Source organism: Orussus abietinus, unplaced genomic scaffold (assembly GCF_000612105.2).
Source record: "Orussus abietinus isolate OABI.00-Male unplaced genomic scaffold, Oabi_2.0 scaffold87, whole genome shotgun sequence".
NCBI lineage: Eukaryota > Metazoa > Arthropoda > Insecta > Hymenoptera > Orussidae > Orussus > Orussus abietinus.
Genome location: NW_019396015.1, coordinates 69,394 through 96,426, shown reverse-complemented (window position 1 = coordinate 96,426; position 27,033 = coordinate 69,394). Strand labels below are relative to the sequence as shown.

At 40.4% G+C, this 27,033-nt stretch overlaps 1 protein-coding gene across 4 annotated transcripts in view; it reads right to left on the bottom strand.

The window, feature by feature from the left end:
- LOC105703790 overlaps positions 1-27,033 on the bottom strand; it is a 148,676-nt gene that overhangs the window by 99,613 nt on the left and 22,030 nt on the right. The window lies entirely within an intron of this gene.

The following is a 27,033-nucleotide window of genomic DNA, read 5'->3' as shown; positions in this document are numbered from 1 at the left end:
GTACGTTCAATTAAAACACAGATGTAAATAAATCTCACTACCGCTTGACTACTCCATATTGTGAAGTAACCCCAAAAACAGTAAATGAAATTTCTCTATCAAGCCAACAATGGCACCTTCCAATTAATTTCATAAAATTATCCTACATCGTGTTAATTACACAAATATAACTAATCATAAGCCGTACTCCGTTAAAACTATTCACAGAATTCTAACACTTTCAGTGCATAAGGTTAAAGTTATAAATTTCACTTTTTAAAAGTGTATTAGTCTACACATATTACAAATCTCCAAGTAAATTTCTAAATGACAGCATAGCGTTATAATTGTATGAAAATGAAACGCCACAAAGTTAGTATATCGCGTACGAAAATACACTTCCAACGAACTCGTTACGAAATTACAATATTTTGACAGTGTACCTCTAATGTCCGACACGAGCTACGACCCTAAGCGGCTCGTTAAGGTTTTTTTCTCGGGCAGAAATTTCCGGGACCAAGTGGAGCAAGTAACCCCATTTATTGCTGGCGGGATGAAATCCGCGGAAGTCACTCGGTAGGATCTCCGAGGAAACCGGTACTGCGGTTGAATAATCATATGCAAACCCATTTAGGGACGAAGAAGCCGCCCGGGATTACGCCGACGGCAACGCCGCTAGGCGGCAGCGTCGCGAACTAACGCTGCGGCCGCGGCGCACTTTTCAAAGGTGCTTACGCCCCACCGGAGAGGGCGGCGAAACGATTCGCGATATCTAAAGGAGACCGAGATATCCCGAAACTCCTTCTTCGACCCCGGAAGAGACGAAAACGGCATCGGAGACGGATAATCGTATGCTAACGCGGTTAGGGTCGAAGAAGTCGGCGAGATTACGGGGGCAGGGCCGCGCTCCAAGATGGCGACCGGGCCGCACTTTTCGTGGACGTCCAGGGATCGCCAGGAATTACGTTCGCGCGAATGCAAAGGGCGGCGAAGTGGTTCACGCCGTCCGAGACCGGGAAGGCGGGATTTTCGAGGTTGGCGAGCTCGTACCCTTCCGAAATTCCTCCTTTAATCCCGGAAGTGACGCCTCGTCGATGCGGTCGCCATGGCGACCGGGACTGGGCCGCGCGACGAAATCCGCGGAGTACGGTCGCGATCGTTTCAATGAATTAGCATAAATCCCCGGCGGCTATTTCGCCAAAAGGGGTGTACTTTGACTTCTCGTTACTCCGAGCCGCTGATTAAACACCGCCGCGGGAGAAGGCGCTAACGAAATTTCCCGGTAAGTCGTGTAGCCGCTCGATTTTCACGGCTGTCGGCCGCCGGTCCATAAATATTCCGCGGTTGAGGCTAATCGATTAATCGGGGCATCCGCTTCGATGAGAATTTAATGAATTCGAAGAAAGTAGACAAATCGACCCGACAAACGATATTCCGCGATAGCTGCACCCTGAGAGGAAATAGTATTAAACATTACCACACGAGCTGTAAAATAGGCGCAGTCTCTGAATAGGATATTTGCAAAGTTACAAATTATTAAAGATTTGTAATGTAACGTTATTCCTTCTCCCTGTAGCTGTATTTCGTAACCCTTTCAGGGATTGGTGCCTATTTCACAAGTTGCACTTTCGGTGCACTTGTAAAAGCACTCGTTCGTGTTTACCTTTAAACTACCCCTACGAATTAAAAACTTAATCGTTTCTGCTATTACTGTATATCAAAGGTCAAATTAACTAATCCAGTAGTAAAGACAACAGTTCCAATTGAACTGTCGATTTAAATCGCGAAATCTCTCTTCAAGTAGAACATATTGTAGATAATTGTAATATACCGTTTCCATTTATAAGAATCGAATGCGCACGTACAATTAATTACTGATGAATACTCATACGTATAAATGAGCTTCGGACAACATGAATTTAAAGCTACCTCGAAAGATCTATCTCGGGTTAAATCAAATAATTGATGCAACCAATAAACCGTGTATTCCACGATAACACGTGTAGCAAAATCGTTAGCTTCGAAGGCGTACGCGTGATTTTAACGTGAATTCCAACGCAAAATTACCGGTGAAAATGATTCGTCCGCGGTTTTCGCTCCCGAATATCCCATTATAATATTTTCCGGGGAAGGGATCCCGAAAACGACGTATTTCACGTTCACCGCCGCCATCGCTCGTCGATTGTGCGATATTTTGCATGGATTCATAGGGGGAAAAAAAAAGAAAAAAAAAACACTTCCTCATCCGCGAACTGGAACAGAATTCCGTTCGAACGGCGGGCAGCGAAAAAACCTTGTGGTTTTTCGAAAGTTCTCCATTTTTAAAGAGAATGCCCGTCTCGATGAGCGTACTCTCACAATTTCCTGAAGCGATTCGACAAACGACAAGAACGCAGATTTCCAGCGCAAAACCATCCAGGCTCGATTGTTATTGGATGAGCGGATCGGGTCTCTGTCTCTGGCACCGATGAATTTGCTCGCAGTCGATCCATTTGCGCTAGAAAAAGAATGCCTCCCGTATTTCGCGAAAAAAAAAAAGCGAAGGAATGGACTTCATCCCGAGGAACTTCGCACGCTCGATTATTTTTTCATCAAGCGCCCCATTCGTCCGACGCCAAGACCGAGGAAAATATATCAGGCATTAAACCCTTGAGTTATTTATTTATTTTGCAACTCGATGTAAAAGTAAATACATATCCGGTTTTTTTAATCGTAAAGTTGCGAAATTTACAATTTGAAAAACGAAGTTGTCGCTGCACCGAAAGAAAGCGTTCGGCCCGTACTTGGGTGTCCCTTTTTATTTCTACATGCCTGGAAAAAACTGTTTCATCTTCTCCAAAAATCCATGTATATAATCCTACATCATTGTATATGGAACCTTCACTGGAATATGACATTTCTACAAGTCATACATTATCCTTTTGAGCACAGAGCGAGGGACTTTGGGTTCCTAACAATTTTTTGTTTCTTCTTTTCTAATCAGTTCGAACATAATGTTTTCCTAATACCAGAAATTGGACGTTAAATCCGTTTTAAATGCTTTCAGATTTCGAATTTATAAAAAAAAGTGTTTCACACGAAGAATTCCGAAAGAAGGAAAGTTTCGTAAATAGTCTCCGGACTAAAAGGACCAAACTTGAGGATGTGTGACCAACCCTGGTACGATAATATTTAAATAAACATTCCCTAAGAATACACTTTTCCAGTCATCACTTCTACAAACAAATTACTTCATAACGAAGTCATACCGTTGGTGGATGAAAAAAGATATTAGCTGAGGAACGCTAATTAACGAAACGAAGCTTGAGCAGGCGTCAATGTTGCTTCTAATTTGTACAATAAATTATATAAAAGTATAAATAGATATTCTGTATGCCGTCGAATGAATATAGTCATTTAGAATCAATTTGATGCTTAAGTCGAGATCTGGGCTGCCGGTCGGATAATTATTCTGAGCAGTTAATCGAATAATTGTTAACGATCGGACGGTCGGATCAAATGATCCCCTGGCGACCAAATAATTAGAGGCACTCGGTTACCAGTGCCGTGCAACTCCATTTAATAATCGAATCCAGCAGGACTATTTCATATTCGGACTGGATATTCGAATAACTTCGTTATTCCCGTGCACATGCCTACACGTAACGTCCCCGAAGGTAGCGGAATAAATGCGCGAAAGACCGTAAATCTCGAGAAAATAAAATTCCACTAAATTCACGAGACAGTAATGCTGTAATAATTGCAAATGTCAAAGAAAATTAATGTTCCGATATTCATTGGTTACATAAAATCAGCAATTGACTGTACTTCAGATGATGTTTGAATTTGATTATGTTGTTTGAAAATCATACTTTACCATCCCTTTTACCGTCCTTTTAATGCATCATTCAAATTACGTTCAATATTTTAAGGATATTCATTGTTGTTATTATTTTAGGCAATTTTCTCGTTCGTTCTTAAGTACGCTCGAACTGTTTGCACGAATCAAAGTTAACTGCAGAAAACCGATTGGACTTAACATAATTTACTCCATTGGGAGCTTTCACACGTAGATGGTAAACATTTCTTAAATTAACAGTTTAATTTAAATTAAAATCACAAAAATGCAAATGTGCTAACGATTTCGCTGTATTAAAATCGGTATTTGCGTGTATACGTGCGAAAGCAATTAATTCGCAAAAGTGCATCTTCGCGTCTCGAAGAGTTAACCGATGGAGATGATAGAGAAGTTCGATTTCGATAAAACTCTTAGATGTGCAGGAAGGAAAAAAAAAGGGAAAGAGCAAGCTAGGGAGAGAAAAAAAAAGGAAGGTGGATGGAAATACTGGATACTTTGGTTGGATCAATCGTCGCAAGGTAAAAAGTTCGCAATTTGTGAGGAAAACGTCAAAACTCCGGCAAGCGAACACCTCGGCAACTCTTCCGGAGAAATTACCTCAACGGCCAGAGGAAACTTATATTGGAAGCAATTTTCGCGAAAATCTCTCTCTTTCCGTCTCCCCCCTGCTCCGACTTCCGGAGGAAAGTCCTCGTCAGCTCGATTAATTAAGGATTAATTGCACGTTAAATGTCTTCCGACGTTCTAACCTTGCGCAAGTTTAAAACTCTTAAAATATGTAATAAACAAGTAGAAACGTTCGTTACGCTTAATTACGGATTTCTGAAAATAATTACACACGAAACAACCATTCCACGCGATAACCCATTTCAACCCTTTGCCCTGTAATAAGTTACACCCCGCCTAGTAAACCGAGTAATGAGTATACATGGGTAGTACGTAAGTTCTCCAGTAAATTCACAAAGCGAGAGGGTTAAGGTGAAGTGAAACACGTCGAGGAACTTGATCGACGTCGATAAAGAAGATTTTTCTAAATCCCTACTGTTGCCGATGTTCGTTTTTATATTGACAGTTGTGTCGAATTATATTGGGTATTGTACCAAATGGCATACTCCACCTGTCGTTTTCGTACAATAATTATAAAGAAATCGAAGTAAAACCTAAGAAGTCCTCTGGATTCATGCTTTCTGGGGCCCTAATTAACTGCAGAGGGACCCCCTGCGCCATCTGTGACTTCCAGGTCAATTAAATTTTCACTCCGAGACCTCGTATTCCCATCGTTTTAGGATAGAAGCGCATAAGGCACTTTTTTTGCCTTTATGCCGTTCAAAGGCGAGTTTATCGATTACCAGAGTGTTCTAAATTGTAAAATTGTCCTGACCCTTTCGTTTCTCATATCAGAGCCTTCGATAATTGTATATTGATCGAAATATGAGAGCTCGACGCCATTTTGGTTCTGGTCTGGGCTAAGTCAACAAATTTTTTCCAAAAATTCAAAGTTTGAATGTGTCAGGACAATTTTTAGATGATTATGAGTTATGTGTCAAAGATTCGGACAGTTTGGTCTGATACCCTTAAAAAAAAGTGTTGTATTCGAGTCGACTGATTTGAACGGGGTTTCACATCACCTTAACATCAAGGCCTAATATTATAATTTATAGCCTTTTAACTGTAACTACTAAAAATGAGAAAATACTTTTGTTTTGCAATGTTGGGTTGCATATTGTTTAACATCATATTCTTGCGAATAAAGCATAAGTAATGAAACATACATATATTACAGGGATTGTCGCCTGATTTTGTTGCCACCAAGACTAGAAACGTAATAGCAATGATTATCTAACGGTATATGCGCGGTAGCACATGTTTATTGCATTGTAAATATTACGGTTGAAATTTAAATGAGAGTTGCTTACCTCGAAAGTATAATAAAAACAAGAGAGCTTTAATAGCTGTGCAAATTTAATAATATAATATTCGAATTTATTGCACAAACAAGAATTATTATAAAAATTAGTTACGTTCATCATCAGCCAACCAGCTAACTATTTAGGCATTCCATTCAAATATCTTTGCAAAGTGCGGTGACTGACTATAATTCTGTTTACAATTATGATTTCGTAAACCGGCTTGTTGTAACTTTTAAAATCATAATTGTACAGTATGGGTTTAAAAGTTACAACGTACCATAATCTACAATTATGATTTTAGAAGTTTCAACGTACCGATCCAACAAAAGTTACCCCCAGTTACGCTTTATCCAAAATTCAATTACACCGCTGCAGTGACGAAAGATAAAGTATACGAATAGGATGAACCACAAAGGAACGAATAAAGCGTAGAAACAACTCAGCGCGACATGTTGCCTACGCAATTAAGTATCGAACACCCGGTCGCCATCTTGTCAATTTATTGGCGACCTCTTCGGATCGTATCCGGAATAGGCCAGCTCTGTTTCAAAAGTTCCGCTTTTTCGCGGAGTCCCATATTCAATTAGCCGATGGAGCTTTAAGGTGAAGTGAAACCCCCTTCAAATCAGTCGATTCGAATACAACGCTTTTTTTTAAGGGTATTAGACCAAACTGTCCGAAACATTGACACATCACTCCTGATCATCTAAGAATTGTCCTGACACATTCAAAATTTGGAATTTTGGAAACAATTTTTTAACTTAGCCCAGACCAGAACTAAAATGGCGCCGAGTTCTCATATTTCGATCAATATACAATTATCGAAGGCTCTGATATGAGAAACGAAAGGGTAAGGACAATTTTACAACTTAGAACACTGTGGTAATAGATAAACTCGCATTTGAACGGGATAAAGGCAAAAAAAGTGTTGTATGTTCTTCTACGCTAAAACGATGGAAATACGAGGTCTTGGAGTGAAAATTTAATTGGCCTGGAAATCACAGATGGCGCAGGGGGTCTCTCTGCAGTCAATTAGGGCCCCAGAAAACACGAATCTAGAGGATTTCTGGAGTTTTACTTCGATATCTTGATATTTATTGTACGAAAACGACAGGTGGAATATGCCATTTGGTACAATACCCAATACAATTCGACCCAGCTGTCGATATAAAAACGAACGTCGGCAACGTAGGCATTTAGAAAAATCTTCTTTATCGACGTTGATCAAGTTCCTCGACGTGTTTCACTTCACCTCAACTGCGCGCGTTCGAAAATGCAATCATGGAATGCAATTATTTAATAAGTATCGATATACAGTGAAGAGAATAATTGTTTATGGAACTGAAGTGTTGAACTTTGGCGTTAAGTATCCGGTGCCGTTCGCGCATGCTTTTAAACGTACTTGGCGCGAAACTCTACCGAGTTTATTATAATTACCAAAGAGCCGAGGCAATAACCTCGCGCGACGTACTTCAACTCGACAAGATGACTGAAATTCTCAGAAATATTTCCGTGCTCGGAAGATTCGGGGCTAAAATCCATCGCTCATAAAACTGGCGGCGAAACTGGCCGCGAAATGGTCTCCTTAAATATTATTCGCGCGTAACGATACCCTCGGCCCAGGTGTGAACATTCTGCACAGTCGAGGCAAGTTGCCACTTAACATTCAGCTCGCGACTTTTGCTCGCAACTTAACGACGTAACCCCACGACGTGGCGGCGCGCCCGGAAGTCCCGGCTGGTAACGCGGAACGGAACGTACCGGATAGGGATTAAACGGAACCGGGACCCCGGGAAACCCTGGAAGCGCATAATCGTCCCTGACTAACAAAGGTTAAATGCCTGAGAAAATCGAGTTCCCACGGAAACGTGACTCCGTGTCTTTTGCGGCAGGAAAATTACGCGATTTAGCGGCACAGCTGGGCACGTTTCGTTCAACGAGTGCCGAAACAAGTCTGGAATTAATGGACGCCGATGAGGGGATACTTTCCGCGATAAGAGTCCTCCGCCATTTTGTCTGCGAGGAATAGGACTCGCTTTCAAAATTGAACAAGCGTTATAAGTAACCTGTTGAAAAAAAATATTTTAATTTTATAACACTTTTGTTGCACGGTTTAGTCAGACATGGTATGTTAATTTTGTAACATTTCCAAACTACATTTATAACATATGTTATAAACTTAAGACATAAGTGTACTCATTTTTCCACAAAACTTCGCAAACTTCCAATGTGATGTTGCGAAATTACAAATTTATCTTGAAGTTCATCATAAATATATAATAATTCACTTTCGAGACATGAAATACGTAATTTTATTCCCACAATCCTGTGCACCAAAAGCGTATGAATTTCATGAAGATTTTTAACAGCGTACAATTTCAATGTTACGTATAAATATGTAAATTTGTATGTTGAGTGTAAACGAATGTTATAGAACTTTTTGTTATTTTCATAAAATTATTGGACAATACTAGATGAAATTCTGTAAAAATGTGAAAGAGATATAAATGAACGAAAAATACCGTAATAGGTTTATCACGGTGGCAAAACTTGTTCCTGGCAAGGGATGAGCCAGTTGTTTCGATCGCACTTATTGATTAACCAAGATATGATTTATCAGCTAATCGGATCTACCATTTTTTAAGGTGAAGTGAAACCCCCTTCAAATCAGTCGATTCGAATACAACACTTTTTTTTAAGGGTATTGGACCAAACAGTCCAAAACTTTAACACATGACTCGTGATCATCTAAGAATTGTCTTGACACGTTCAAAATTTGGAATTTTGGAAACAATTTTTTAACTTAGCCCAGACCAGAACCAAAATGGCGTCGCGCTCTCATATTCGATCAATATACAATTATCGAAGGCTCTGATGAGATACAAAAGAGTCAGGACAATTTTACGACAATTTAGAACGCTCTGGTAATCGAGAAACTCGCATTTGAACGGGATAAGGACATAAAAAAGTGTTGTATGCGCTTCTATGCTGAAACGATGGTAATACGAGGTCTCGGAGTGAAAATTTAATTGACCTGGAAATCACAGATGGCGCAGGGGGTCCGTCTGAAGTCAATTAGGGCCCCAGAAAGCATGAATCCAGATGATTTCTGGAGTTTCACATCGATTTCATTATAACTATTGTACGAAAACGACAGGTGGAGTATGCCATTTGGTATATCACCCAATATAATTCGACACGGCTGTCAATATAAAAACGAACGTCGGCAACGTAGGCATTTAGAAAAATCTTCTCTATCGACGTCGATCAAGTTCCTCGACGGGTTTCACTTCACCTTAAACATATTCGGATGTAATGCCTTCGTAACCTCAATAGATCTTTTTAACCACATAATTAGAACTTTTACCAGATGTCACGACACGAAATCTTTCTTCGACATCCCATCGAAGAAAATGTTATAAAGGTCAACTACTAATTAGCATTTCACGCAGACAAATTTCTCCTTTGATAAGAGGTTACGTGAACGTTTCTAACCGAGTAGCCCGAATTTCCATAAACGTAATTGTCCGGAGGTCGAATTGAAACCCAGTTGCACCGTGATCTAAGATTCCGAGCGGTCACGTGCGGCCTTAACTCTTATCACTGACACTTCCCGTATCACACTGGGGATTTCGCTCGATAGATGGGAAACACTCCAACCTATTTTACGCTCAACTAGAAGTTAGTGGTCCACCCGGAACGGTTTTACTTAGCATTAACTGACGCTTACGTATGTCGCCGGTAACTTGTCCTGCAAGAATGGCTTTGCAATACGGTGCAAGTAGAGACCTCGTAAAGTGCGGTTTCCTAAAGAGTGATAAGAGACGGCTACAAATAAATGTCATGAAAATACTAAAAAAGAACAATGATTTAAATAAAATTTGTATGGGCATAGTTTTAAGCTTTTCTCTTTACAGTGCTATCTTGAAATGGAAAAGAGGTTCTTGTCATTTTTCAATAGTGTGAACATTTCGGTGACGAAGGCAATGTACGAAAAATCAGTGCTGGAGTGCTCCTCGTCGTTTCGATACTAAAAGTGCAATCAACGAGAGTGAACTTTCAAGCGAAAAAGTGTCACACATCGGTAGTTGAAAGGGAAGCACGTCACTGAAAACGGTTCTCCAATTACTTCCTAATCGATATCTCGTGTATCGCCGGGTCATCGATCGATGTAGCGGAAAAGTCACGATGACTGACAATGTGCGTTGACAGATAACGACACGTTGCCAAATAAACTGTACCGCGTTGAATTCGAAAAACGAGCAATTGTGAAACCGCCAAATTGCTCAAGGTTCCCATTGTTGTAGCATTTTCATCATTTCATAAATTCACGTCCTTCATAAATCCACTTGCATTAGTCAGACATCATCTATTGTAGATAACGTCTAATAAAATTCGAAAATTTAGATCTGCGCATAAAAAAAATTACATTAAGAACACCAATTTAACTATCAACACGGATAGGCCCCCTTTCCTAAATTCAGCACATATTTTACAATACACGAGAATAATCCAGTTAATGGAAAATATATTTATTCGGCGCCAAAAACGAATTAATTTCGGTGGAGTAAAAAATAATAAAATACAGGAAACCACCTCTTACTTTCCAGAGTCAAGCCCTACATGATTTACGTAATTTCACTTTTAAATAATGTTACTTTTATTCCGTTTCGTGCTCCGAAGTGCAAGTAGGTGCAGAGCCTCGCGAACTTTTTTTTTCATGCAAAGTGCAATTAACGGTGCGCAAATTACGTGAAAAAGGTAGTCATAAAAATACGCCATTTGCCAAAATTCAGCCGCGAACATCTCGAGAACATCGAAAAGAAACATCGGCGGGCAAGGGATGCCTCCGGCTTCAGAAATTGCAACCGATCGGCCCGTTAAATTGGAAATGAATTTCCATCGATTCGGGACAAGTAGAACGTTCTGCTCTGTAACTCAATATCGAGTGCGCGAGGTGTGCGCTGTACATGCAATATCCGATATCCAATATCCAGTCCCTGCCGCCTACGCTTTTCGCTATTATATAGATGTATATCAAGCCTTCGCGAGAACGGTACTCCAGTTTTGCACCCGGTATGTGCCCCTTCCGGTAATGCCACGTTTTTTTCTTCCCCCCTTTTCCAGGTGCCTCGACTTTGCGCAATTTCACCAAATTTCGCCCAATTTCATAAACGAGCTCGATCATCCGCAATCTCCGAAAATCGGGATCGGATCTCCCTTTTTTAAGAATCCGGATAGCAAAAACCCGATTGTACCCGGGCGTGACAAATAAAAGGAAATGAGGAAGAATGGGAGTACTTAACCCTTCCTTACCGTTCCGATTTCTAAATTGAAAATTTTTCATACTTTTCTCTTTCCTTGAAAGTGAGGTGGACACCGGTATAAATATCTTCTCGAAATATGGCACACGTGTGATCGAAGTTTTCTCAAGATAAGATATTTCGAAATTACGTATTCAATTGCTTTTAGGATTGTAGTATACGAATTTCAGAAGGACCGAGTACTAAATCGTGAAATCTTTTGTATAGCAATTTTCGATCACACCTGTGAGAATTTATTGACAATTGTGTACGACCGTCATAAGACAAGCGTACCGACGCTCGGATACCTTTGTATATTCATTTTCGATCAAGCACGCAAGCGCAATCGTATATGTTTTAAGAAAAGCACTTTCTCATAGATTTCTTAAGATTTGTACCGACTTCTTTTCTCATCTTACCGTTTTGTTCAATATTTTGTATACTTATGTACGAATTATCTCGTAGAAATGACGTTCTTTGAAACGTAGTATACATTTGTCCGATTTTCATTTCGAGTGCCGGTGTTTCTGGTTTCGCTATAAACGTGTATTCAAAAGCGTTTAAAAGATCAAAACATTTTCTCGACATTCGGACCGTTAAGCATTTGAATATTTAAAAAAAGAAGCACGGCTTAACGTTTCATTGCCATCTATCGCAGCAATATGATAGACATTTTCCTTTGGAAACCAACAAAGGATGAAAAATATCCTCCCCTCTTCCCTCAAGAACGGGGTAGAGCTGCGAATAAGGGAAGCCTCTTTAGCCGAGAAAAGAGTGTTCGTTTATTGTTTGAGGACAATGGGTATAAAACAAACGCAAAATAGGAACATCGGCTATTGCGTACGACAGCGCTGCGTAATACTACGCTTCCGTTTAAAAGACGTGACGGAAGGGAGCAGGCAAGTCCCGACAAAGTGCGCTCACGAATTTTCTCGCTTGAAAAAAGTTACGCCTAAGGGTTACGCTGAGAAAGCACGCTCGATTACAAGGGCCTATAGGTACATACTAAAATATACATCTAGAATAAGTGCGGTATGTACAGGGCCTGGACCGCGACAGAGACCTGGAACGACCTCGAAGTTTTTCCGCAATTATTCGAACCAATATAGAGCATCCCTGGATTTCAAATTGTTGCCGTTTCAGTTTTCCTTACGTGTCGACAGTGATAGTAAAAAAGCTTCGATAAGTCTTCCGGTCTCTCTCTCTTGTTAATCTCAATCTTTTGCGCATCATTTGCAATCTATAATTCGCACAGAAACATTCCTCCGTGGCTTCCAGGGCTTCAAAAAAGATTCTAATGTATAGTTTTCTTTTTTCTTTCATCGTGAACCTGTTAACTGGCTTATGGCAGTTAGGGTATGTTAATGATATTTTCCACGGATCGATGGCGAATTTTTTTTATAATTCTCCCCCGATACTCGGAAGGTCCAGGAAGGATTTTCCGCGATAAGCCTTACAAAAATGTTACTTCTGCGTTTGCGATGTTGGGTCGAAGACCATGCTTTGCTTTGCGTTAATAATTATTGGATAACAAGCGGGTTAAAAATACGAGATACATGTGGTTAAATATGTTTTCATTGCTAATATAGTTTCGTTAAAATCGTATACCTTTGGAGATCTTAGGACATATTTGGCTAAAGACGAAATCTACTTCGTTGAAAACGCGATTGAATTATAGTTACGGTTCCTTGACAAATGTCAATAAAAAGGGGAGGGAGGATTAAGCACTGCCTACCGGAACAATATGCTTTCCAGAATACCGTCTCATTGGCACTAGTATGTCAAAAATCCTTAATGGACGCTTGATTGAAGAAATTGAAAAAAAAAGTAAGTACACTTAGCAGCCACTAACCTCTAAACACTAAAAAGTAAACTAAAATGGCAACTAACTAAACGGACGGAAGTACGGTAAGTAAAAGTTTGCGTAATTCCTATTATCACGAAATCGCACGATCTTAAAGGAACGATTTGACGATAATTATTATTTCAGTATTTTAACCATGAAAATGTACGGAGTGAAACTACTTGAAAGAAAAATTGGAAAAGTTGCACAACTCCTTCATCGAATCAAGAACAATCAACCCGTGCAATTAATAATTTTCAGGGAGATTATTTTTATTAAACCAATTTTTCAATGGAATAACACGTTTCAACATTTATATAAACAAAGGACAATGTAGGAAATTAATCATTTTTTTTTTTATTACATTAAATAGTCATACCCTTACAGAGCATTTTTTCTGCATCACGTATGCATGTTGTGATCTTTTTAAAAGAAAAATTTTAGGTATGCAAATTTTCTCATAGAACAGAATTCGTAAAAGAATTGAAACAATTAAGGGATATTTCCAGATATAAAATGAAAATCTGTATTTTGCGATATCGCCATCAAAATATAGGAATTACAAGTGGGTAAGTAACTGAACCCTTTGGGGACACATTCATTCATTACATATCATCCATACGTGGTAGGCCAAGCATGATTTATAGTGCGCAAAAGTTTGAGACCCAAGTATTCTCCGTTCCATTTATGTTAAGTGGAATAATGCTAGAAATTCATATCGGTCGCAGACAATTTTGCATAACTTTACAACGCATCGATAAGACGTGACATCCATAACAAATAGCCTCTTATGTTTGCGTCAAATCCGTGCGAATCATTAATAGCCTCTTAAAACGATTTTTTACTTTTATCGACATTATGACTCGGTATTGGTTTTAATATATCCCATAGCTAAAAAGATCAATTTCAATCACCGATATTTCCCACTTTAGGGATTCTATTTATAAAAGTCGAAAAAAGCCTTCTTTCAGCCGTATCACATATTCTCGTGAAAAATACGAATTTCACGTACTCCTCAACACTATGCCTCCAGTCAATTTGAGAAACAAAACGACGCTCAAAAGAATAATAAAAAAGCATGACCGGGAATTCTAAATAAATACGAGCCGTATTTACATTTAATGTAGCGTACCGTAAAATTAACTAACAGTGGAAAATTAATTAACAGTGGATTCCGAACGCAGTTATTCTACCGTCGAACGAGCAATTATCAAAGAAATTAACAGGGATAAAAAAAACTTTCTAAAAAAATAACTATACAAATACAGACTTTCTAGTAAAAACGTAGTCATTCGGCATTGAATGTAAAAAATACAAAATAATAAAATCGGATAACGAAAGTAATAAATTGAGTTGGTATTGCGTTAACGATACCTTATCAACGTTCAAACGAAACGCGTAATACCTTGTAAAATTTCAAGTAATCGAGAAATTATTATCATTAACATTGACCTTTGTCGTTCACCAGTACCAAGTCGAGTCAAAACGTTCAATTTCTTTTCTCCGTGCAATTATGCAAAATTGTTTACGATTATGCTTAAAGGCAGACTCGAGTGCGCCGGCATAAATGCTCCTTCAAATTCGACGTAAATTGATAGTACTTCCTAAACTAAGGAAATTAATAAGGTCCGAATTTTTTTTCGCAATGGATGCAAGGTTACGTACCGACACAGTGCACCAAGAGTAACGACAGAGTTACATGAACACTTATGCCTGTATCAAATAACGGAATGCGCATTGTACTAATTATCAATATTTTTTTTGTATAATTTGGTTTAAACAATCGGTTACGTACCGAAGTTAATGTTTCAATTAAATGCTGAGAATCATTCAGAAGTCTTTCCTATTGATACGGATCGAAAATTCGTGATAAAATGGTGAAAAAATAATTACGTGATAATTTTGCGCAGAATGTTTGTTGATGCAAGAACATCGAAGTATCTCTTCTCTAATCTGATCTAGAATAGAGAATGAATTTAAAAAAAATCGAGAGATTAAACAATCGTTATACAATTGTGATACACGTGTTTTCTAACATTGTTCGATTTAAGAAGTGAACTAGTCCGCTATCACGCATAGCTGATCTCGATTACCGCGAAATGGATGAAAGCTAGCTAACTACTTTACGGCATCGTCGTGTCGCAAGATTCGTCGATTACAATTATTGCTAATTTCTCTAACGAACCCTACCGACACATCACTTATACGCTACTTGCGTAACATACTGCAATAAATATTAAAGCAAAACAATTTCACCGTGCAGAACTGACGTTCACAATTCTTCTTGCGAAATATTAAACAAAAGGGTAAACTTCGTAGGACGTCAAGAACCGTGTACAAAACTTCCTTTTTCTTTCTTTCAACAAAATGTCCGCTTACATGCTAAGTGATAAATGTATAAAAAGTTCCAGAGCACGCGATTACTCGAGAAGCCCTCGAGTGGCTACATTGAAATTTAATAAAGACAACAAAAACATAACTTATAAAATGTCTCGTCAGAGCTTTTCCCATTTGCTTGCTTTTCAAAGCGTGGCAAATCGGGTTGCATTTAATGCAACATCCATGCCACATTTTTTTTTTTACGCAGAGACGATAACAAAATGCGAGATTAAAAGTTTCGGAAAATTGTAGACCACCTCAAAATCAATCAATCGTTCGATCGGAACACGTGCCGACGCAAAATTCGAGTCTCATTAATCCCCGTGATAATTATCAACGCAATGAGACTTGTATTAAATGTACGGGCCTTTCTGAAGTCAGTCACTTGGTAGCCCTTTCAGCTATTACTATTACCAATATTACGCCTATAGTTGCTCAAGGTACCATTGATTTCAGATACATAAGTTACCTCGGCATGCCGTGACTTGAATAAATATCGTAACTAATGTGCTCGGACATTAATTCTCTCTCTACATGCCCCTGGTCGTCTTTGCCATTACTTAACCACAAAAAAAAAAATGAAAGCCGCAAAAATAACCGCTGTTAATGTTATCTTTCCAAGGCCTGGTAGACGCAAGCATTCAGACTCTTATTAAGAAAAAAACATCAATAGTTGTGCGGACATTAATAGCTGTGCTCGAAGTAATGAAACTTTACCGAGAGTACATGTTACTTCAATACAAAGTTACGTAAATAGTATTCATTAACCCCCATCGATCATCGTGGCTTGGCTCAAATAGTACAGTCTACTATCAATTACGTTCATAAAACAATGAACGTGTCAATCATAAATCACGTTGACATTCGACGCTTACTTCGCCTCTATTTCTACATCACATCCCCAGAAAAATGTGCAGACTTTCGACACATTGTAAAAAGTCTTGCTACACATTTTTCGGCCATCTCGATTAGATTCGACGCGAATAACGTGTATTTAATCCGAGCACAAGTTAGAATACAACTTCACCATAACAAGGCGTAAAATACCTGTTGTATTAAAAAAATAACGTCAATCTAAATAAAGGAAATGCTTTCTCTTTCCGACATCACCTCAATCATAACACAAAAATTCCGTATCATTGCTATTCAAATCCCTGCACATGATTTCTCTTATTCGAGCAATTCCGATGCTCCAGAGAGCCATGCAACGATTCATTCGATCCTTTTAAATGGACACGAAATACTAGAAATAACGTCAATAGTCCGCACAAAATAAAAAAAGGTACAAAAAGAAATAAAATCACGCCACGGAATAGCTGTACCCTGTATCACGGTGTAACAACTGTCTATCCATTAAATAAAATTCTTATCACTTGCCAGGATTTGGCCCTAAATTAAGCAATGGCTCGACGAACCGGTCAAAGGGGCAAGTTCGAAAGAATCAATCCCCGAATTTCGATCTTTAAGTATAAGCGCGACTACGTTGAAGCGATGGATAAGAGAGAGTAGTCTATTCTAACGCGTCAGAAATGTATCGCTATATACAGTTCAATTTCACTTTTACCTCGCATAGGCGAGCCTAAGACTATCGCGAGCTTACGTAGCTCCGTTTCCTTAAAATTAAGTGCATAGCAAATATAGGTTGTTGCCATAAAAAAAGTCTTCGAATTCTTATTCAGACAACACCCTGCCTCCCCGCAGCGACCGACATCTAAACCAGCCGAATCTGCCAGCGAGTCCACCAAGCAGGTCATCGCAAACGTTACACGTCTTCTACATGTCGTAGACTCTGCCCCAACAAAATCGTAGATACAAAAGTGCACCGAAGGAATTGGTAAAGTCCATAAAAGTCCCCTTAACGATAACTACCCACGAAATGAGGCTCTCGCAGCCCCTCAACTTTGGTATCTAATTTTAAAAGTGTTCAGTCCGCCTGCATTTCAAAGCTATCGGTTCACTTAGATTTTTAACGAGCAAGTACGCTCTCGCTGGCATCTCCAGAAACCCAAAAACCCCGACAAACTCCTCGAAACGCAGCACCATGTCGCAGAGATCTTTTTTACGTCGCTTCCGACAACCACGTCGAAAATTTGGTTGCAAATTCTCTGCGTCGTTAAATAGGATTGCGTTACCGAAGTACAAGTTTCTTCGAGTTTCCTTCTACGAGCGAACTCGTTAACGCAGCAGTCTATTAATTTCTAAGCGACTTTACCAATTCCTGCTGGAAATGCAGTCTCTATCGAGCTTACGGACTTGGCCATTTATGGGCATATTTATATACAGCGAAAGCGACCACGAGGAGATTATTAATCCTCGGTAGGAAACTAAAAAACACTAGCAAACGTTTCAAAGTGACATTCCTTTTTTAAAACCAAACGAAGCGAGCACATTTTCTATAAAGCTTGTACTCGAAGGAATGATCTACAAGAAAGAGCTTTGTGCAAAACTAACTCGCTCCATTTTGTGACCAAAGGGTCTAGATACGTGTGTCCTTTCTCGCCAAAAAAGAGCGTAAATGGCGGTGACCGAAATAAGTGCTAGACTTTCCTTGATGCTACAAATGTTCGTTAATATACCTATATAATCGCTAACTATTTAGTATTTAGTATAATATCGTTACGAATACAGTAGAAAAAGTTTATATAGAACGATTCTACGTAATACGTGGTGACGAGGTCGACGCCATTTACTACTCTAGTCATGGCGTCCCTCTAGAAGCCGAAACGATGACTCCGCATTTGATAATGCAATTTTAGCTCCATCTGGAATTATTCAACAGAATTTACTCAACTGACTTAACACGCTTTATTAAATAGGATGTATTCTTCATTGAACAAAAGTTACACCTAATGTGAATTCAATAGAGTCAAACGAGTTGTTTGGTCAGAATTGTTTTACCGATGAGTGGAAAAGAAATAACCGTCATAAAAACGGTGACCTTTGTAATTAAACAAATTCGGTTAATTTTCAAGAGCCCAGGAAACGCAAAAGGTTATGTCACGCTATCGCTGACACGACAGTGCAACTCACGTATAGCAAAGTTTGATGAGACACGTTAAATTGACCGTTGCGAAACTTCTGGCAAAAGCCGGCACATCTGGGTGACATATGCTCGACTTTATTAGCATTTTATTAACTATTTTAGTAACTATTAATTTCAACCTTTAAATCGTGTCCTGAATGACATTTCAACGCCCTGGAGATCGAAGTCCTATAGTACTCTCCTACGATAATTTGTAACGATTACGTCATTTTCCAACAATTACGATAAGTGCAATTCAATTTATTGCGCTTTCACTGACCAAATCGTCCTATATGTTGCCTTGATTTAATACCGAGATTCGACACACATTTGAATGCTTGAACTTTGAGCTTACATAAGTTTTAACACTATTTCTACCACGATTTTGTGTATACCTATTTCGACCAAAAGGTTTTGATGAGCTGGAGGAAAATGATACCGCTAAATAAATGTAACAATTATTATACGAAAACTCAAAACATTAATTGAGAAAAAATTATTAAACTTTGAAAATAATTTCAAGTTAAAATTTTAAAAGGTGTCTTTTGACACCTTCGGTAGAAATAGTGTTAATAAAGAGCACATCCATGAAAACTGGATTTTACGCAAGAAAAAGTAAAAGGACCAACTTAATACATAATTAACGAGGATAATCGCGCGTTTCGATTGCGCATAAATTGCGGAGTAATCGTCTCGACTAGAGGAATAGTATTCCGTTGCAAAAATGACTAGGCAGCGTGCTTTAATACAAGTTCGCGAAGGCCTAACGTCTCTAAGTGTATCGAACGGTCCTGCCGAATTGTCTGAATAAGAAGCACATGACGAACCGCATGAGAACGTTAAGAGTCAGCTGTTCCACCGGTGTCTAATTTTACTATTCGCCGAAGTCTGCCTAAAAACAAACTTTCCAAAGCGCAGACTTATACTTTTTGGTACACGGTTCGAATTCATCCCGGAATTTCCTCCCGAAATTCCTACGGGATGCCTCGGCATCCTCGAGACGAGTCATCCGACTCATTATCGAGGTACTGTCGAATATACGCACGACGAGGTGGATCAACCAGCTCTTAATAGAGGAACTCCTACGCCTAAGACCTAACGTTAATTATCAGCGATCGAGTACGTGTTAAGTGACTCCTGGTGGGAATACAAATGCGTAATAATTTACATATATACAAACGCATATAATCGAGGGTGTTAATGGGCATATGAATACGTACTGGTTATGCATAATCATTAAGATCACTGGAGCGAAGCAGCTCGGTAGTAAAACTAAACGTGGAAATCATCGAATATCCATTATCGGTTTCGAGTGGCTTCGAGTTTAGCTTACAAAAAAAAAAAAAAAAGAACGAGGGAGGGCTCGATACGAAATCGTGAATTTTCGAATCCTTCGTCTTTAAAATCGGGACCACCCCCAAAGGATGGCCCGACCGACCGATGACGATTCTCGACGAAGGGAAATTTCAGTAATGTCTAGGGTCATTCGCGTCATCTTAAAACACTCGAAGGAGAGGCCTACTGGTTACAATAGTAGTACGGAAACGCAAAAGGGAAGGACTGGGCTTCGATGAAGGGGTGTCTCCAGTCCCAAGATCATTTAGTCAATGAACCCTATGAACCGCGATGCGTCTTTCCTGAATTATGTACTTTTTAAACACCGTGAGTCGTGCACATTTGCAATAACGAAAGAAAGGTTGTTTGCGATTTGTTCGATACGCGGAACGTGAATCGGAACTCGAGACACGATCACAGCTATTTTACGGCATGAGTGTCAAATTGTAGTGTGATATAACTAGGTAACCGGTTTTAATGCCCAGCGAAGACCAGCCTGTGTAATCGTCTCTACATAGGACGTTCGGTATCCATAACCAGTGCCCGGAAAAGTCGCCGCAGCTTTCAGCCTCCCTGCACGGAGAACCACTGGCGAATGAACTTAGAAAAAGAGAGGGGGAAACGGCCGAGCCAATCGGTTGTACAGATCTGGAGCCCAAATCCCCCTCCCTCGTCAAACACCAGTGGCTGTCAATGCCTACGCTCCGCGGTGACTTGTCCGGCCTCTAATCATTATATTCTGTAACGTATTCGCTTGGATGATATATTAGGCAACGGATGTGATACGGATGACCTCAGGCCATGGATCGTCTTAGGAAATAAGAGCCTTATTATATATAATTCTCCAGAGCTGGGGAAAATACTATTTGTCGTAAGAAATTGGCAATCACCGGTAACGGCGAGGTGCTTTCCCCAACGCTTGAGTTTACATGGTCGAAGAGTGGCACTTTACGTGGACAATTGGTTAGCCTGGAAATTATAAATAGGGACTCTATCGCGGAAAACGTAGCTATCCTGAATCCTGGATGAACGTGTAATTTCACTCAATTATTCTCTACTGTGTTTCAGTTATGGACTTTTTATAAGTTGGATTCCGAGTAAGTCGTTGGTAGAGTTTATACAATGTCTAGAATCGCGGGGAAACTCGTTATAATTTCGATGGAAACGGTATCTACTGGTTTGCTCGGCGCAGATGCCGAGCAATGGTCGCAAGGTTGTGGAAATCGCGGCACGATCCAAAGTCTGAGGCTTGGCGAATGCAACACTGCTTGGCAAATTGTATAACAATATTATAATATGATATGCAACGATTTATAATCTAATCTTATTTCGTTACTAATTGTCAGTTATGCTGGGCATCCATTCGTCTTATAACCAAAAGTATTCCGGTAGTACCGCTCGTGGGTACGTCTTCGCCTCTTTAAGGAAACATTGCAATCGCTTACCAATGTAGTAACAGCGGATAATAAAAAACCGTTAGTATAATATCGGTAATCTGCGAATGAGTTGCAGTCGTTGCAACCTCCCGGCACTATTGTAAACTGTTGTATGTAAATATATTATAATAATATATAGCTGCATCTGTTAATTTGATTGTATGTGAGGTAAGGAGCCTGTTTGATCGGCACGAGACCAGCTCGGTGATCGCCCTAAATAAGATCGCCCAATTCCGAAACGGACTGTCCAAAATGAGCCCATTTTCGGAATTGCACGATTTCGCGGGGTCACCGGCGGGAATCGCACTTTATGGAACTATTGTCATCTGTAAAATATAATATAAAAGATCCTGAGTTGTACTGTGTGGTACTATGGCTATGGAATTGCTACGGCGCAAGCCTGCACCGATCGACCTCGACGGTTATCGTACAAACAAATCAAACAAATTACGTGTAACAAACACACCGTACGCACGGAACCAATGGTAAAACTTATACATCGTTTAACAATGTAGTAATGTAAATAACATTAAAAACTTCGTTGTCAAATAAGTACTTCGGGGGTAATTCGCGATGTAAATACTGTAAAAATAGTGCGGTCGATTTCGGAACCGCTTATGAAATGATGATTGCAACTATAAAAATACAAAATAACATTAATTTCAACGTTATCCTTCCCTCTAGAAAAAATATAAGAAAGTGAAAACTCACGCAAGTATGAAAGGATAAATTAAGATTCTCTGTAAAACATTCCGAACGATCAATATTGAAAGATTCATCCTCAAGGAACATTTCGAAAGGTAACTCTCTATTACTCTGTGTATCACCTTGCTGAAATGCTTTCCTCGTCTTAACGGTTAAATATCACTTCGGGATACTTGTTAGTACCCATTGTTAACATGACGTAACATTTCAAATGATAACTAATTTTATCGTCTAAAGACGAAAATTAAAAATCGACTCAGCAATACACCATTTCCTATGTTGTATAGCGTTCGCCAGAAGTTGACCATTATTATTTACATCACGAATAAGAGGTCTGGGCATCGGCTAAAGGTTTATAAGGCTGTAGTTAAGTACCATAGCTTATCCCAGTGAGTTTTCAAGAGAAATCGGTTAAACAATCAATGACAGACTATTTTGACAGGATACAATTAAAAAAAAGAAAAGCAAAAATGTTAACGAACCGAGGCCATGGCGGCGATATCCAATCGATCACCGGTATCTGTAAAAGAGCTACCTCTTGGAACCGGAAGTGGAATCGGACAGACTCGCGCCGTGTCTTTATTATATATCGTTTCATTCAATCGGCTGCATCGTCGCAATCACGGTTTCGTCGATAACTGTTTAATAATAAATATTATTACTCTGTTGAGCTGTCGATTGGCTGTATATTGCAATGTAATGCATGTGAAAAATATATCATGTTACGAGCTATGTCATTGCACAATTGCGCTGCAATAATAAAGTAAATATAATTCTCTGTAAGAATATAATATTGTTGTAAATATCTGTAGTCTGTGTAACACTGTATAGCATTAAATAAAACAACAAGTATCCGGCTGCAGAAATATCAGTACGAGGTGGGATGGCTGCTCCACCTGCGGGATTTTTTAGTCGCTCTCTCCCTTTGTCGACGTTCATTCCTACGTGACGTCGAACGGTCACGGGACTTTTCTCGCGAGGCACTCCTCTCTTCGGAAAACGTAGAAAATAAATATAAATCTACCCATTTAAAAAGAATTAAAAAAAAAAAAAGAAACGACCGGAATAACTATAAAATATCGCAGGATTTAGTATCCACTTTGAATTTTCTTCCTCAACTCGTTCCACGTCAACTTGAAATGAAACGTGAACCCTTAGGCCAGTATCAACTTCCCAAGCGGCGGAGTTCATTTTCTTCCTTACTTATGTAGCAAATAACCTATTTGTGTTTCAAATGATGAACTAAAATTGACGCTGAATTTTTAAAGCGAATCATAGGAACGTAAAAAATTAAAAAAAAAAAATTGGGAGTCGTACTGACTTCCCTGACATGGAAAGAGTTAATGCCAAACGGTAAAAAAACGACAAATTGACGATAAACTGATAAATATTCTAACGTGATGTATAATCATAGATAATCCGGTTTTATCCCGCGTCATTGGTTATTCAGTTATGCCACTTCTGGTCGCGTTAATTACTCGTCCTACTTTGAAAAATTAATTCTGTCCCCTCATTGCATACACAGTATAAACTAAACTGGTAAGTAAGATACCAAAAAAATAGAACACAAAGTATCTCATATCCTGGAAAAACTTGTTCACGTAGATAAATCATGAGAACATAAGTTCAAGTTTCCGTCCACCGTTCGTCTGTATAAGTTCGCGTCCGCATTCCCCGACATAAAGGAAATAATTTGTGCGCAGTGAAAGGAACGAGTCTTAAATACAGACCGAATATCTGTAAAGTATACACAGTAATTTACCGACAAAACCAAACAAACGGAAGGCGTGATTACTTAACAAAGCAAACTAAACGCGTATTTGAAAAAGAAACTCAGAGAGCGATTAAAGCGCTCCAAAAATAAGAAGTCTGCTTTCGAGCGAAACTATCGATGAGCACATAATGACGCGTCCTCCCCGTACAAGAACGAATATACCCTGACTCTGGTCCTCTTTCCGTCGTTACGTGTTCCCGTCCGTCGAAGAGAAAGAATAAAAACGACAAAAGCTTCCAGACAGTGGCACCCCCGAGGACCAACGACTCCCCCTCGCGGGAAGCGCGGCCGATCCGAAGGCGTAGCGAGGAGTGCGCCCGCGCGTCGTCCCGCCCCGTAAATAGTCCGATCGCTAAATACAGAATCAGCCTTGTATCGTAAACCTTGTTTCCTACCTAACGCGGTCGGTCGTTCTTATAATAAGATACGTTCCCTACTTGAATCACAAGTTCACTAAATAATAAGGTGCGAGGGGGCGCGGCCAGGCGTGGCGCGCGCGCCCGGCGCAGCTATATATCACAAAACGATACTGGGCAAAGGTCGAGGTCGTCGAAAGTAAATCTAAACCTGTACATTAGTGGTAGGTGGCGTTATACTGTATCATGCCCCCCGCGAAGTGCTTCGAGTCCCCGAGCTGCGCCACCTCGAGGGAGTAGGCGCCGTCGCCAACCTGCGCCTGGTAGGGCCTGAAGTTCTTATGCTCCGGGGCCGCGGGGCCCTCGTTGCCGGCGGCGCCACCGGTCAGGCCACCAGTGGCGCCGCCCGCCGCGTCCCCGGCGAGGCCGCCGTTGGCACCGACGGTGGCGCCCCCGGCGGCCTCGTCGGCCCCCAGCCGCGTGGCCGGCGCGGCCGCGGCCAGGGCGGGCTTCCTCTCCCCCTGGGCCGCCATAGGCGGCTGCGCCTGCGCCTGGGCCTGCGCCTGAGGCTGAGCCTGCGCCTGAACCTTAACCTGCTGCTGGTAGATCTCCTCCTGTCGCTGACGGTCCGAGACGCTGAGCTCGTGGAAGCTGACGAGGTGGCGCTTCAGGTACAGCTTGGTCTTGAAGGGCTTGTTACATAGAGGGCATGTGACACTCTGAGGGTTGTGGATGAGGCGCATGTGCTGCCGCAGGTTCGACAAGTTACTGTACATGCGGTTGCACACAGGACAGGGGCGTGGGTCCAGCGAGTGCAGTTTACGCAGGTCAGCTGCAACACACACACAACTTGCTCTAACCGGTAGCAGCCCACAGCATAGCAACGTTACCACAGCATTAGCACCACACCTTCTCACACCGTACAATATCAAAACGATTTACCACCCACCACAGGACAGCAACAACCAGCAAACAGACCCTAGCTGCGCGCAATGCACTTTTAGTTCCTTAACGCGAACACGACGCGAGATAGCCCGAGGCTTCGGGGTTACCGTGGGAACTGAATTTTATACTGAATTTACTTGCTCTTTCCGTTCCCTTCCTTCTCTCTGGTTCGCCTGTCCGGCCATTATGAACGGACGTTTTGTTCGTTTGCTATCCACGCACGTAAGGGGGGTCAAGAATAAAAGATTTAATACCATTTAGAATTAATGTCGATTTTAAATAGTCATGGAATCAATACGCGTTCGTGATTAGAATCCATTCCCACGAATGCAATCGGAAAGTTGCACTTTATAGAAGATATATACTCTGTCAGCTGGGCTTCTCGTCTTGTACCCCAGATGACGGTACCACGTTTTAGTATATATTTGGTGTTATTCTCAAACGAGAGGAAGAATATGAAATAATAGATAATAATTCTCTTCTTTCGCTTTGTTAAAACCCGAGCTGTTATTTTCAAACATTTAGGGGATAATTACACTGCTATACCCTTCTAAACCCTCGCTATTGACAAGAGTTGGAGATTCCAAAGATCTTCATAGAGGCAGCAAACGAATAAAACTGACTTCTAGAATATACCGCACGATGCTGGCGATTATTTATTAAGGAAAAAACGTTTTCGGCACGGTAACCCCAAGGCATCGGGGACGTAACGCGACGTGGAGGGAGAAACGACGCGGTCCTTGACTTCGCCCTTACTCGGCTCTGGTACTTGAGAAGCTGAGATCTTCCTGACGACCTTCATGTTGTAGACGAGTGCCAAAGAAGAAATTAAAAAAAAAAAGGAAGAAAATATTTTCCATCTATACCGGAAACGAGTACACAAAGTATAGACGCGAGCACTCCATTTTCACCGGTAGAATCGAAACGCGGATGCCTCTTCCAAAGTCTCACTCGTTTGCCGATGAACGTGCTCGATTAAATTCAGGTTAACCACTTGAACGGCACTCGATCGTTTCTACAGAGTTCCCGAAAGCACTCTCGTCATATTTACTGCCGGTATTGTTCTTCTCCGTCGAGACAATTACGTTTCTTGAACTTACATTTCCACGGAACGTTAAACCTTTCGGCCCTGACGTCGTGAAAAACATCGATGAAGTTATCCTTAAATTAAATTTAAACAATATCGAGGAAGACCAATGTTGAGTCTATCACAATTGATTTACAAGACTCTCGTATTACTAATTCGGTACAAGGGAAACATTATGGAATGTAATTATGTATAAAGTAGAAATACAAGAACTCGTTATATGGACCCCAGGGCGGAATAAGTTACAAGGCTAACTTTTCGTTCTAGAAGTCTAATTTATTATTTGCGAGAAGACTTTCCTGTCCTGTCGTGGTTGCAGCGATAATCCTCAAGCTTTGCATAACCGCGCGAGTTTACTTTAATCTCGACGTTTTAACGGACTCTTTAGGTAAATTCATGTTTTGAGTAACGATGATTTACTTGTCGAAACGGGCTATGCCTTTAGTCCCTGCCAGAAATGGGGAGATATTATCAATTTAAAAAGGAAAAAAAATACAGTATTACCGAGATCGGTAAACAGTCTCAGTTTTCTACGGTTCCAACCAATTCCTAACTCTGAATGGTACGAATACCAAAGATATCCCAACGAGTATAAAATAATTATTACATAAAAATCAACGAGTGAAGTCTCCGCAGTACGTCTTGGAAATGCTTGTTTCAGACTACAGACTGGTCGACGGATAACTTTAAGACGTTTGCAAAGAAAAAAATACCCGAATATAAATCCAGAGAACGCCTTCCCTTAAAAGGGAAAACGGAAAACGGTATATACTTTGAGACGAACTTCAAAATAAATCAACGGCCGTCGATTCTCTGGTCACTGCTCGATTCATTGCTCGACCGCGGTGCCAATGACATTAAGCAAAGTATTTAAGCATTGTCCTGAAATCTGCCACCGATCGTTAGTTTTGTTCGCGATATGTTAAGCCAATCTCTATCGTATGAACATCTTGTTCCGTAATTTCACAGGTCGATGACTCGTTATGAATTAAAAAAGCAGTTTGCGCCAAGGATGCGCCGAGCACGTCAGCCCGTTAATTAGTAAGAAACAAATAAAGCAGATGATGAGGATGACCGTAGAGCCGCGTTCACGCCAGAGTAAAGTTTGTCACCGACATCGT